The sequence below is a fragment of the Camelus dromedarius genome, chromosome 26 (assembly GCF_036321535.1).
Source record: "Camelus dromedarius isolate mCamDro1 chromosome 26, mCamDro1.pat, whole genome shotgun sequence".
Lineage (NCBI taxonomy): Eukaryota > Metazoa > Chordata > Mammalia > Artiodactyla > Camelidae > Camelus > Camelus dromedarius.
This window is the reverse complement of record NC_087461.1, coordinates 10,024,816-10,037,443: the sequence shown is the minus strand read 5'-3', so window position 1 is coordinate 10,037,443 and position 12,628 is coordinate 10,024,816. Positions and strand designations below refer to the sequence as shown.

General features: G+C 33.8%; 1 protein-coding gene and 1 non-coding gene across 14 annotated transcripts in view; one reads left to right on the top strand and one right to left on the bottom strand.

The window, feature by feature from the left end:
- MLLT10 (MLLT10 histone lysine methyltransferase DOT1L cofactor) overlaps positions 1-12,628 on the bottom strand; it is a 161,266-nt gene that overhangs the window by 131,783 nt on the left and 16,855 nt on the right. The gene's annotated exons all lie outside the window — the stretch shown is intronic.
- On the top strand, positions 9,800-9,865 carry LOC116150603 (small nucleolar RNA SNORD42). Its single transcript, XR_004134335.2, has one exon. It is a non-coding gene; the product is annotated as a small nucleolar RNA SNORD42 (small nucleolar RNA).

The window sequence follows — 12,628 nt, the reverse complement described above, 5'->3', positions numbered from 1 at the left end:
GTGATGTGGGACATTCATCACTAAAGACCATGTACTGGGCCACAAAACAAGACACGATGACTTTAAAAGGAACAAAATCATACAGAGTATGTTTCCTGACCACATTAGGGGGAAAAAAGCTATAAAATTTATGACCTAAGATTCCACCTAAAGAATCTACAAAAGTGCAAAGTAAACCCAAAGTGAGTAAAAGAAAGGAAAAAGTAAAGATAATAGCAGAAAAAAGTGAAAGTGAAATAGAAAAGAAACAGTAGAGAAAATTTTAAATCAAAGCTGGTCCTTTGGAAATATCAACAAAGATGATAAACCTCTAGCTAAACCAATTTAAAACACACACAAACACACAAAATCACCAATATCAAGAATAAAGCAGGAACTACAACTACAGAACTCTCAAATTCGAAAAAAAAAAAACAAAAGATTATTAACTCTGCGCTAAACAATTCAACAACTAAGATGAAATGGAAAAATACCTTGAAAATTACAAGTTAAAAAAATTGACAAGATGAAACAAAATGTGAAGAGCCCTTTAAGTTGAATTCATTATCAAAATCATTCTCCAAAATAAAACTCAAAAAAGCTCAGATTTTTTTCCACTGGTAAATCCCATCAAACACCAAGGAAGAAATAGCATCAATCTCAGAAACACTTTCGGAAAATAGAGACTACTTCTGAAGTCATTTTCTAAGTTCAGCATCAATAACACTAATGAATACACCAATACTATCAAAACCTGAAAAGAAACTACAAAAAATATAGATTAACATCTTCCAAGCATTTAGATGCAAATATATTTATAAAATACTAGCAATTTAAATCCAGCAATATAAAAAAAAGAACACACCATGACTAAATGGTGTTTATTCCAGGAACACAAGGTTGATAAAACATGAAAATAAAAGAATGAAATTTACCATATTAATTTTATAAAAACATATCATATAATCATGTCAATAAATGCAGAAAAAGCATCTGACAAAACTCAACACCCATTCATCCATAAACTGTTGCAAAACTAGTAACAAAAGGGACCTTACTCAACCTGTTAATCATATCTTTTTTTGTTCTATATTTGCGATACTTTGGGGCCTTGCTGACCCTGGACAGGGCTAGCTAATTCCTGGAGATGGCAAACAACTCCTCAGCTAGCTTTCATATGCAAACCAACCAATCCACAGCTCCCATCCCCAAACCCTCTCTATCTATTTTACACTGCTACTATATTCCCCTGCCCTAATAACCCCAGGGCCAGGTACCAGACAACTAGGGGCAGCCCTCATGCCCCGGGGCCCTTGATATTATTCAGGGCAGATAATCCTAAACCTGATTAACATTCCTTGACGATTCCTCCCCACAGAAACTGAAGGCTCTTGCCTTTACTGTTTTCCCTTTCACTCCCTCTGACCAGGGTGCTTACCCATGTGGCTTCTTATGTCACAGAATACTTCCCCCTCCTCTGGGAATCATGAGTATACATAATTATCTTTTCAATGACAGTTCTCTTCTGATCTGTTAGCCTTGCCTGCCATACTTAATAATAATAAAACCTGTATTTTACAACAACCTGATAATGGTCATCAATAAAAAACCTAGAGCTGACATCATAATTAATGGTATAAAACTTGAATGCTTTCCCCAAAGGATGGAAACAAGATTTTAAGTACATGCAATAAAGGAAGAAAATAAAAATACAAAATAGAAAGAGGTAAAAGTTTTGTGATGTGATAACTTATCTACCAAAAAACTTGCAAGATTAATGTGAGTTAAGTAAGGTTCTAAGACACAAATCAATAAACATAAGTCAATTCTATTTCCAAATACTAAGAATAATTAGAAATTGAATTCTTTAAAATACCACCTAAAATAGCAAATAACACGAAATATTTTTTAATTTTAAAATCAAAAGACATGCAAGACAAAAGGCTAAAAACAACAAAATACTATTCAGAAAAACATAAAGATGATTTAAATAAATGAAGAGATATGCCATGCTAATGAATAGTAATATCTAACATTGTTAACATGTCAGTTCTCAAATTGATCTACAGATTCAAAGCAACTGCAATCATAATCCCATCAGCCTTTTAGAGAAATGTAAAAGCAGATATTAAAATTTATACAGAAGTGCTAAGGACTTAGAATATGCAAAGCAATCTTGAAAAAGATGAAAAAGATGGAAGGATTTGCAAATCTGATTTCAAGACTTTCTATAAAGTTACAAGTAATCAAAATACTGTGGTAATGATATAAAGATTGACAAACAGATCAATGTGACAGAATACAGATCTCTGAAACAGAGCCCGCTTCTGCAGCCATGTGATGTTTCACACAATCCAGTGAGGAAAGGAGACTCTTTTCAATAAATGGTGCAGAAACAATTGGATATCCATATGCAAAAAAAAAAGCAATGAGATGCATCACAGACCTAAATATAAATCAGCAAAAACAAAAAGTTTTAGAGGAAACAAATGAAATTACCTTCATGACTTCAGGGTTAGGCAAAAGTGTCTTAGCTCACAGTAAGCAATAACTATAAAAGAAAAAACTGATAAATTAGACTTCATCAGACTTAGATATTTCTGCTCATCAAAAGACACAGTTAAGAAAATAAATAGGAAACTACAGATTTGGAGAAAGTACTTACAAAACACTTATCTAACAAAGGACTGGTATCCAAGACATGTAAGGACCTTCTGCAACATACACACACCCAAAAAGTAGACAAAGAATAAAGAAAAACATAAGGAGAGAAAGAAGGAAAAACGCTAAAGCTTTGAACAAACTCTTTACAAGAGAAAACATATGAATGGTCAATAAGCAAATTAAAATGTGCCAAATATCACTGGTCATTATGAAAATGCAAAATAAAACCACAATAGTACCATTTCCAGTCAAGATGGAATAAAAGAGACCAGATTTAGCCTTCTGCATGAACAATAAAAACCTAACAAAATGTATGAAACAACAGTACTTAAGATTTTGGACAACAAGCAACAGAAGACAGTGATCCCTGGAAGACAAGAAACAAACAACACAAGCCACACATTTGCCCAGCTTACTGCCTTGAGAGTTTCCAGGCCGTGGACCAGGGAGAAGGAACCCAGGCAGAGCCTGTGGGCTCCCCAAGTTGAGGAAATGGAGCTGGGAGTCCAAGGAAGCCAAGGTGGCTAGAGCTCACAAGGGACACCAGCACTGAGTAGAAAGCTGGGGAGAGAGAGAAAAATGAAGAGATCTACAGAGGCTCACCCTAGAATATGTTGAGTAACTAATCAGCACTTGCATATGAGAGAACTGTTGAAGGCCAGGGAAAGAACTACAGAAAGATTTAGAAGTAACAGCACCCAGAACTCACACAAGGATGCAAATAACGGCTCTTCTCAAAAGCCAGACTAGAAAATCTAATAATTCATGTTGCATCAGAGTACTAAGAAAGATAATGCCTCAGAAGGAGGAAAAACTTTGACTAAGCCTAGTTCTGGTCCATCCAAACAAAAAAGGCCGAAAAGCAACAAACTGTTTCCAAGTAACTTAACTATGTCACAGAACAAAGCCCAAAAATATTTTTAGGCATACTTTATAAAATTGAGAATTTAACACAATAAAATTTACAATGACTAAAAGTCAATAAACATTTACAAGACATACAAAGAAGCAGGAAATCATATCCCATAATAAAACAAAACCAATCAAACCTTGAACTGTCAATCTTGAAATGACACAAAAAGAATTAGTACACAAGTCCTTTAAAACAATTATTATGAATGCATCCCGTATGTTCAAGACACTAGGAGAAACATTAAACATGTTAAGTAGAAACATCAAAGAATAAAAAGATGTGAACTTCTAGAGAGAAAAATTACAAGGTCTAAGATGAAAAACATACTGTATGAGATTTACAGCACAATGAGAACTAAGTAATAGTTACTAACCAAAATGAAATACAGAGAAAAAAATACTTTAAAAAAATAGAGCACAAGTTAGCTTTGAGATAACTTCAAGAAGCCAAATACACTTGTAATTGGAGCCACAAAGGAGATAACATAGAAAAATATATTTGAAGAAATAATGCCTATAATTTTCATCAAATGTGCAAATTGTTAACACCTAGAACACAGCACTCTTTAAACAAACACCAACAGAAACATGAAGAAATGTAAACCAAAACACATTATAATCAAATTGCCTAAAACCAAAAATAAAGATCTTTAAAACAGCCAGAAAAAAAGGTCATATTACATACTGCAAAATCAAAAGGAAAGTTGAAATGGTTATATTAATATCATATAAAGTAGATTTTAAAATTAACAATATTATCAGGAAAAAAAGGGGATCATTTCACAAAGATAAAGGGTTTAACTGAATAAGAAGATACCAAAACCCTAAATATTTATTCACCTAAAAACAGCTTCAAAATACATAAAGTAAAAATAATAAAACTACAAGAAGTCCCACAATTATATTTAGAGATTTCATTAAACCTGTCAGAATAATTGATAGAATCAATAAACAGAAAATCAGTAGGATAGAGAAACCTTGAACAATACTAATAACCAAAATAATACCATCAACCAAATTGATGTCAAGCGACATTCATAGAACACTAACACTAGCAAAATATTCCGTTCAAGGACATACGGAACATTCACCAAGACCAATCATATTCAAACCATGAAGTAACTTTTATATTTAAAAGCCTTTAAGTCATAAAAAGAATTTCCCCTGACCGAAATGCAATTAATTTAGAAATCAATGACAGGAAAAAAAAATCAACGGAAAAATCTTGATTTTTGGAATCTAAATATACTTCTAAATAAACAATGGGTCAAAGAAGAAATCAAAAGAAAATACAAAGTATTTTTAAATGAATGAAAATGAAAAAAAAATTACCAGAATTTGTGGAAGGCAGTTAAAAGCAGTAATTGAGTGGGAAATTTATAGCACTAAATGCCTATTTACTGGAAAAGAAACAACTCAAACCAATGACTTCACCTTGCACCTTTAAGAACCTAGAAGAGTAAAGAATAAAGATTAGAGCAGAAATCAATGAAATAAAAAAGAGTAAACAATGAAATCAAAGGCTAGGTTTCTTCCACTTCTGGGAGAATGTAGTAAAAAGTACTTTTTCCTATCCTTCCTACTAAGTTCAAACAAAAATTACGCACCTTATAAACAAAATAAACATATTCTGAAAGGTGGTGAGAAGTTAAATTAACTAGGGACCACAGGACCCAAGGAGAAACATGGCAGGGAGTCTCCTGGGTTTTGTTTTGTTTTGTTTTGTCTGCTATCTCCCACTCTTGCAATGAAAGAAGTCAGCAACCTGAAAGCACCACCAAGCATAGGCCCTCAAAAAGAGTCCTGACAAAAGGCTTCTCTATCTAGACAACGGACAGGGAAGGGGACAGATGAGCTAGAAAGAAAACTTTTAGACACTAGCTGCTCTACTCCAGCAAAACATCACAGAAAAAACTCGCCCTACCCACTCCTGCAAAAGTCAAGTGGGGAACAAACCTATACATCCACCCACATCAGACTATGAATCATGCCAAGACTCCCAATGGGGTAACATAAGAGCAGGTCAAATAGGGAATCAGAAATTTCATCCTCACAGGAAGGTAATGAGCACCTTCCTCTATGATGGCAATGGAGACAACATGGAAAGCCTGGACTTCCACCTCTAGCTGGCAATAATGAGGGAACTGAATCAGTCCTCACTAGGATGGTGTCAGTAAAGGTCTAGCAGAGAGTCAGGACTCCTACAAACTCACAGTGTTAAATGAAGCCACATCCACTGTGGAGATCAAGTATGGAGTCCTAACTCCCAACTCTGCTCAGCATTAATAAGCAGCTTTCTTCAAATGACCACAGAGGCCATACAGGAAACTTGAAATACATCCCCTACCTAGTACAAGGAGATGGTGCCCACACTCATCCCCAGTCCCATGAGTATCAAAAGCAAGCCAGCTAAAACAGGGTTATAAAAGATGCAGTCTCGTAACATAATACAAAATGTTCAAGTTTCAATCAAAAATCAACACTGAGATGTTTATAACTTAAACATCTGACAGAGATGTTACTTGTATGAAGACTTTAAAGCAACCCTGATAAAAATTATTCAACAAGCAATTATGAACAGAGAAGTGAAAAATACATAACCTCAGCAAAAAAACTGAAGATATAAGGAAGAACCAAATGGAAATTTTAGAACTGGAAAGTACAATAAGCAAAATAAAGAGCTCACTGGATGAGCTGGATGAGCAGAGTGAAGGAAAAAGAAAAGAATCAGTGAACTAGAAGATATTACAATGAAAATTGCCCAATATAAACAACAAAGAGAAAACAAACTGGAAAAAAAAATGAACAGAGCTTCAACGGTCCTTGGGACTGTAACAAAAACATCTGACACTGATGTCATCAGTCTCAAGAAGGAGAGGAGAAATAAGGGAGGACTGAAAAAGTACTCAACTAAACAATGGCTGAAAATTTTCTAAATTTGGCAAGACATAAAACTACAGACTCAAGAAGTTGAGCAAATTTCAAACATGATAATCCTCAAGATATCCATATCTAAACACATCTTAAGTAAGTTTCTGAAATCTAAAGATAAGGAAAATATCTTGAAAGCAGCCAGGAAAAAACAGTATCTTATTCACAGGCATATTCCAGAGATATTGTGGGTTTGGTTGCAGAGCACCACAATAAAATGAGTCACATAAATTTCTTGATTTCCCAGTGCAAATAAAAGTTATGTTTACACTATAATCTATTAAGTGTGCAATAGCATTATAGCTAAAAAAAAAAAGGACATACCTTAATTAAAAAATGCTTTATTGCTAAAAAATGCTAACCATCACCTGAGCCTTCAGCTAGCTCTAATAGTAACATCAAAGATCACTAATCACAGATCACCATAACAAATTTAACAATGAAAAAGTTTGAAATAGTGTGAGAATTACCAAAATGTTACAGAGACATGAAGTGAGCAAATGCTGTTCGAAAAACGGCGCAGACAGGCTTTCTCAATGAAGAGTTGCCACAAACCTTCAATTGGTTAGGAAAAAAAAAAACTTAACTGCGAAGTACAATAAAATAAGGTACACCTATACAGGGAAAAAATAACTTGAATAAGAGTAGATTTCTCATCAGAAATCACAGAGGCTTGAAAGATGTGGCATAATAATAAAAGGGGAAGCCACAAGGAAAGTGAAAAAAAAATTAACCCAAATGAAAACAAAAATACAACATTACCAAAATTTGTGGGACATGGCTAAACCAGTGTTAAGAGGGAAATTTATAACAATGCAAAAAAAAAAAAAAAAAAGTGGAAAAGTCTCAAAATCAACACATTAACCTAAGATTCCACCTCAGGAAACTTAAATAAACTGAAAGCAAGAACAAGGAAGTAAAAAACAAACATAAGAGCAGACATCACTGAAATTTAAAACATAAAAAGCAAAACCAACAAAAATAGATGGTCTTTGAAAAGATGAATAAAATTGATAAACCTCTATCAACACCTGACAAGTATCAGGAATGAGACAGGGGCTATCAGCAAAGTTCCTGCAGACATCAAAAGGATAACCCAATGCTACCAGCAACTTCACACACATAAATATCACAACCTAGAGGAAATGGATCTCTTCTTGGAAAAACACAAACTACTCCAACTCACCAATCATGAAACTGATCATGTGAAAAGCCCTATATTTTTAAATTTTAATTTGTACTTTAAAAACTACCAAAAAAGCACAACACTGTAAACTGACTATACTTCAATTTTTAAAAAACTTTTTAATAAAAAAATTACTAAAAAGAAATATGAAGGCCCAGACAGCTTCAAAGGACAACTGACTCAATTGTTTAAAGAATTAACGCCAATTCCATGCAGTCTCTTCCAGAAAACAGAAAGTGAGGGAGCATTTCCCAACTCATTTTATGAGGACAGTATTGCTCCAAAACCAAAACCAGACAAACAGTATGAAAAGAGAAAATTACAGATAATATCCCTCATGAATAGGGACATAAAAGTCCTTAACAAAATAGAAATAGAATCTCTTTATATATAAAAGGAATCATATGCCCTGATCAAGTGGGGTTTACTCCAAGATTGGTTAAATATTCAAAATCAGTGAATATAGTCTACCATACGAACAGGCTAAAGGAAAAACACTACACAGATCAATTGATGAAGAGTAAATAACTGACAAACTTCAGAACCCATCTACGATTTTTCAAAAAGCTAAGAACAATAGGAATATAGGTAAACTTCCTCAACTGCATATAGAACACCTACAAAAAAAAACCTGACAGCTGACATCCTACTTACTGGTTCTCATCACTGAGTGAATGCTTTACCCCTAAGGTCAGACACAAAAGAAGTATGTCTACTCTCATCAATCTTAACCAACATAGTGCTGAAATTTCTAGCCAGAACAATTAGGCAAGCATAAAAGACATACAAATCAAGAAGGAAGAAATAAAATAACCCTATTTATAGATGACACAACTACTTACATAAAAAAGCCCAAGGAATCTATAACAAAACTCCCAGAGTAAGTGAATTCAACAAGGTAGTAGGATGCAAGATAAATATAAAAACCAATTGTTATTTCCATATACTACCAATAAAATACGTGGACATCAAAATTAAACATACAACATTATATACAATTGCGTTCCCAAACTTAAAATTCTTTGGTGTAAATTCACATACACAGGACTTGTAAGCTGAAAACTATGCAAAACTGACCCCAAAAAACCAAGAAAGACCTAAATAAATGGAAAGACACAATGTTCATGGATTAGAAGACTCAATATAGTAAAGATGTCAGTTCTCCACAAATTGATATTCTAGTTTAACAGTATTCCTACCAAAGTCCTAGCAAAAATTCTGATATACACAGATAGATTATTCTAATATATATATTAAAACCAACAATACAAAGAAACTAGACAGACAAAACCATTTTGAAAGAATAAAGTAAAATGAATCATCTACCTGATTTCAAGAGTTATTACACAGCTACAGGAATTAAGACAGTTGTCACTCCCAGATATATACACATAGATCAATGGAAAAGAACAGAAAACCCAGACATATACTCAAAAAAGATACTCAGCTGACTTTTTTTTTTTTAATTGAAGTATAGTCAGTTACAATGTGTCAGTTTCTGGTGTATAGTATACTGTCCCAGTCATGCATATATATGCGTGTGTGTGTGCGCGCGCACACGTATATATATATATGTATACATATATTCATTTTCATATTCTTTTGCATCAAAGGTTATTACAAGATATTGAATATAGTTCCCTATGCCAGTTGACAATGGACAAAGTGCAAGAACAAGTCAATGCAAGAAGGATAGACTTTTCAACAAATGGCACTGGAGTATGTGGACACCCATGGGCCAAAAATAAAAAAAAAAAAGGAAAAGAAAAGAAAAAACCTTCACCCGAGTCACACACCTTGTACAAAAATTAACTCATAATGGATCACAAATTTAAATGTAAAGCAAGAAACTATAAAACATTTTTTGAAAATCCAATATAGGGGAAAAATCCTTGGGATTTAGAGTTAAAAGAGTTATCAGATTTGATAATAAAAGCATGATCCATAAAATGAAAAATTTGGGAGTTGAATTTCATCAAAATTAAAAACTTTTGCTCTGCAAAACAGAGTTCATTACAAAGATGAAAACACAAGTCCAGCCTAGGAGAAAATAAGAGCAAATCATGTATTTGACAAAGCACTCATGTCTACAATATACAAACTGTCAAACTCCAGTACAAAAAAATTAAGCAAAGGGTGGAATGATCACTATTTAGAAAAGAATGACATGAACAAAGGAACCAACTGATGCACCAGAAGACTGGGGGAGGAAGAGAGCATATGCAGGCAGTGAAGGCAGCAGGGGCTGAGGTTTCCTTCTCCATTCCAAGCCTGATGGAGAGAAGAAGGCAAATGTTCAACTGGCTCCAGTGTATGATGCGATGAATGTTGCCAACAAAATGCGAATCATCTTAACTGAGTCCAGCTGGCTAAATCTAAATCTAAATATTTTCACAGTCAATCAATCAATAAACAAAGAGATTAGAAAATAGGCAAGAGTCATGTATAGACATTTGACCAAAAGAAGATATACAGATATGACTGAACTATTATGCTGTACACCAGAAATTGAAAGAACACTAAAAAATGACTATACTTCAATAAAAAAAGAACATTGGAATGGTCAAATTATGAACATAAAATCATTTTAGAGTTTCATTTAAGGATTTTGGTATATTTAGCAATTTAAAAAGAATGTAAAGAAATAAAAGTCTTGCCAAAATAGGGGGGAAAAAAAAGATGTACAGATAGCAAATAAGTACATGAAAAGAGATTTTCAGCCATCAGGTAATTGCAAATTAAAACCACAATTGGATACCACTACACATCTATTAAATTACTAAATAAAAAGAATAGAGACAATGCTACATGCTGGCAAGAATACAAAAAAACTGGATTACTCACAGATTTCTGGTTGAAATGTAAAATGGTATAGTCACTCTGGAAAACACTTTGGCAATTTCTTAAGAAAACGCTAAACACAGAGCCACCTTACAACTCAGCAATTCTACAACTGGACATTCATGCCAGAGAAATGAAGATCTATCTATGTTTACACAAAAATCTGTACATCAATGTTTATTGTACAACAGCTCTATTCATAATGGCCCCAAACTGGAAATACCTGAGATCTTTCAGCAGCTGAATCATTAAACAAGCTGTGGTATGTCCATAATATAGAATACTAAGTGATGAAAAGAAATGCTACTCTTGATACATTTAACAACCTGGAGGAATCTCCAGAGAATTATGCTGAAAAAACCTAATACCAAAAAAGTTGCTCCATTTATGTAACATTCTTGAAAAGACAAAATCGCGGAACTGAAGAATACATTAGTGGGCAGAAGACCTGAAGAGACATTTCTCCAAAGACAGTCAGATGGCCAAAAGGCATATGAAAAGGTGCTCAACATCACTAATTATCAGGGAAATGCAAATCAAAACTCGAATGAGACAGCGTTTCACATCTCTCAGAATGGCTATCATCAAAAAGATCACAAACAACAAATGTTAATGAGGATGTGGAGAAAAGGGAACCCCCATGTACTACTGGTGGAAATGTAAACTGGTGCAGCCACTGTGGAAAACACTATGTAGGTTTCTCAAAAAAGTAAAAATAGAACTACCATATAACCCAGCAATTCCATTCCTAGGTATATACCTGAAAAAAAATGAAAACACTAATTCAAAGAGATACTTGCTAATGTTCATAGCAGCATTATTTACAATTACCAAGATATGGAAGCAACTTAAGTGTCCATCAACAGATGAATGGATTAAGAAGATAGATATAGATATAGATATAGATATAGACAGATATATACACACAAACACAAATAAAGTATTACTAGTGAATATAACAAAAAAGAAACAGATTCACAGATAGAGAGAACAAACTAGTGGTTACCAGTGGGGAGAGGAAGGGAAAGGGGCAAAACACCGGTAGGGGACTAAGTACAAACTACTATGTATAAAATAAATATGCTACAGGATATATTGTACAACACAAGAAATTTTGAAATAGCCGTATTTTAAAATATTTTAAAATAACCATAAATGGAGTATAACCTTTAAACACTGTGAATCACTATGTTGTACACCTATAATGCACATATTGTACATCAGCTATACCTCAATAAAAAAATAATTTTTTAAAAAAAGAATACCTTAGCAGTTACTAGGGACTAAGCCTGGGAGCAGAAAGAAAGCAGGTGTGGCTACAAAAAAGGGTACCATGAGGCATCCTTGTAGTAATGGAATTACTCTGTTAACTATATCAGTTTCAATATCCTGGTGGTGATATCCTATAGTTCTTCAAAGTGTTAGCACTGTGTATATCGAGTAAATTACAGGATCTCTCTGTATTATTTCTTGTACCTGCATGTGACTCTACATTTGACTCAAAATGAAAGGTTTAATTTTACAAAACTGTAAATAAACAATCCAAAAAAGAAATTAAGAAAACAGTTAATTGCATTAATAACAGCAACAGAAAAAAAGAAAACTCTGGGAATAAACTGATCCATAAGCAAAGAACTTGTACACCAAAAACTACAAAATGCAACTGAAAGAAATTAAAGACAACACAAATAAGTGTAAAGACATCCTATGTTCATGGATTGGAAGAATGCTGTTAAGAAGAAATTGCTGGGGTCGGTGGGTATAGATCAGTGGTAACGTGCAGGTTTAGCATGCATGAGGTCCTGGGTTCAATCCCCAGTATCTCCATTAAAAAAAAAAAAAAAAGGCAAAAAATAAACCTAATTACCTCCCCAACCACAAAAAAAAAAAAAAAAAAAAAGGAATTCTCATCCTGGGTCATGGGTTTAATAGCCAGTACCTCCATTAAAATAAAAAAAAAATTTTTTTAAATGAAAACATGTCACTACAGAGGTTATCACCTCACACCAGTGAGAATGGCCTGCATTAAAAAGTCCACAAACGATAAATGCTGGAGGCAGTGTGGAGAAAAGGCAACCCTCCTACACTGTTGGTAGGAATGTAATTTGGTGCAGC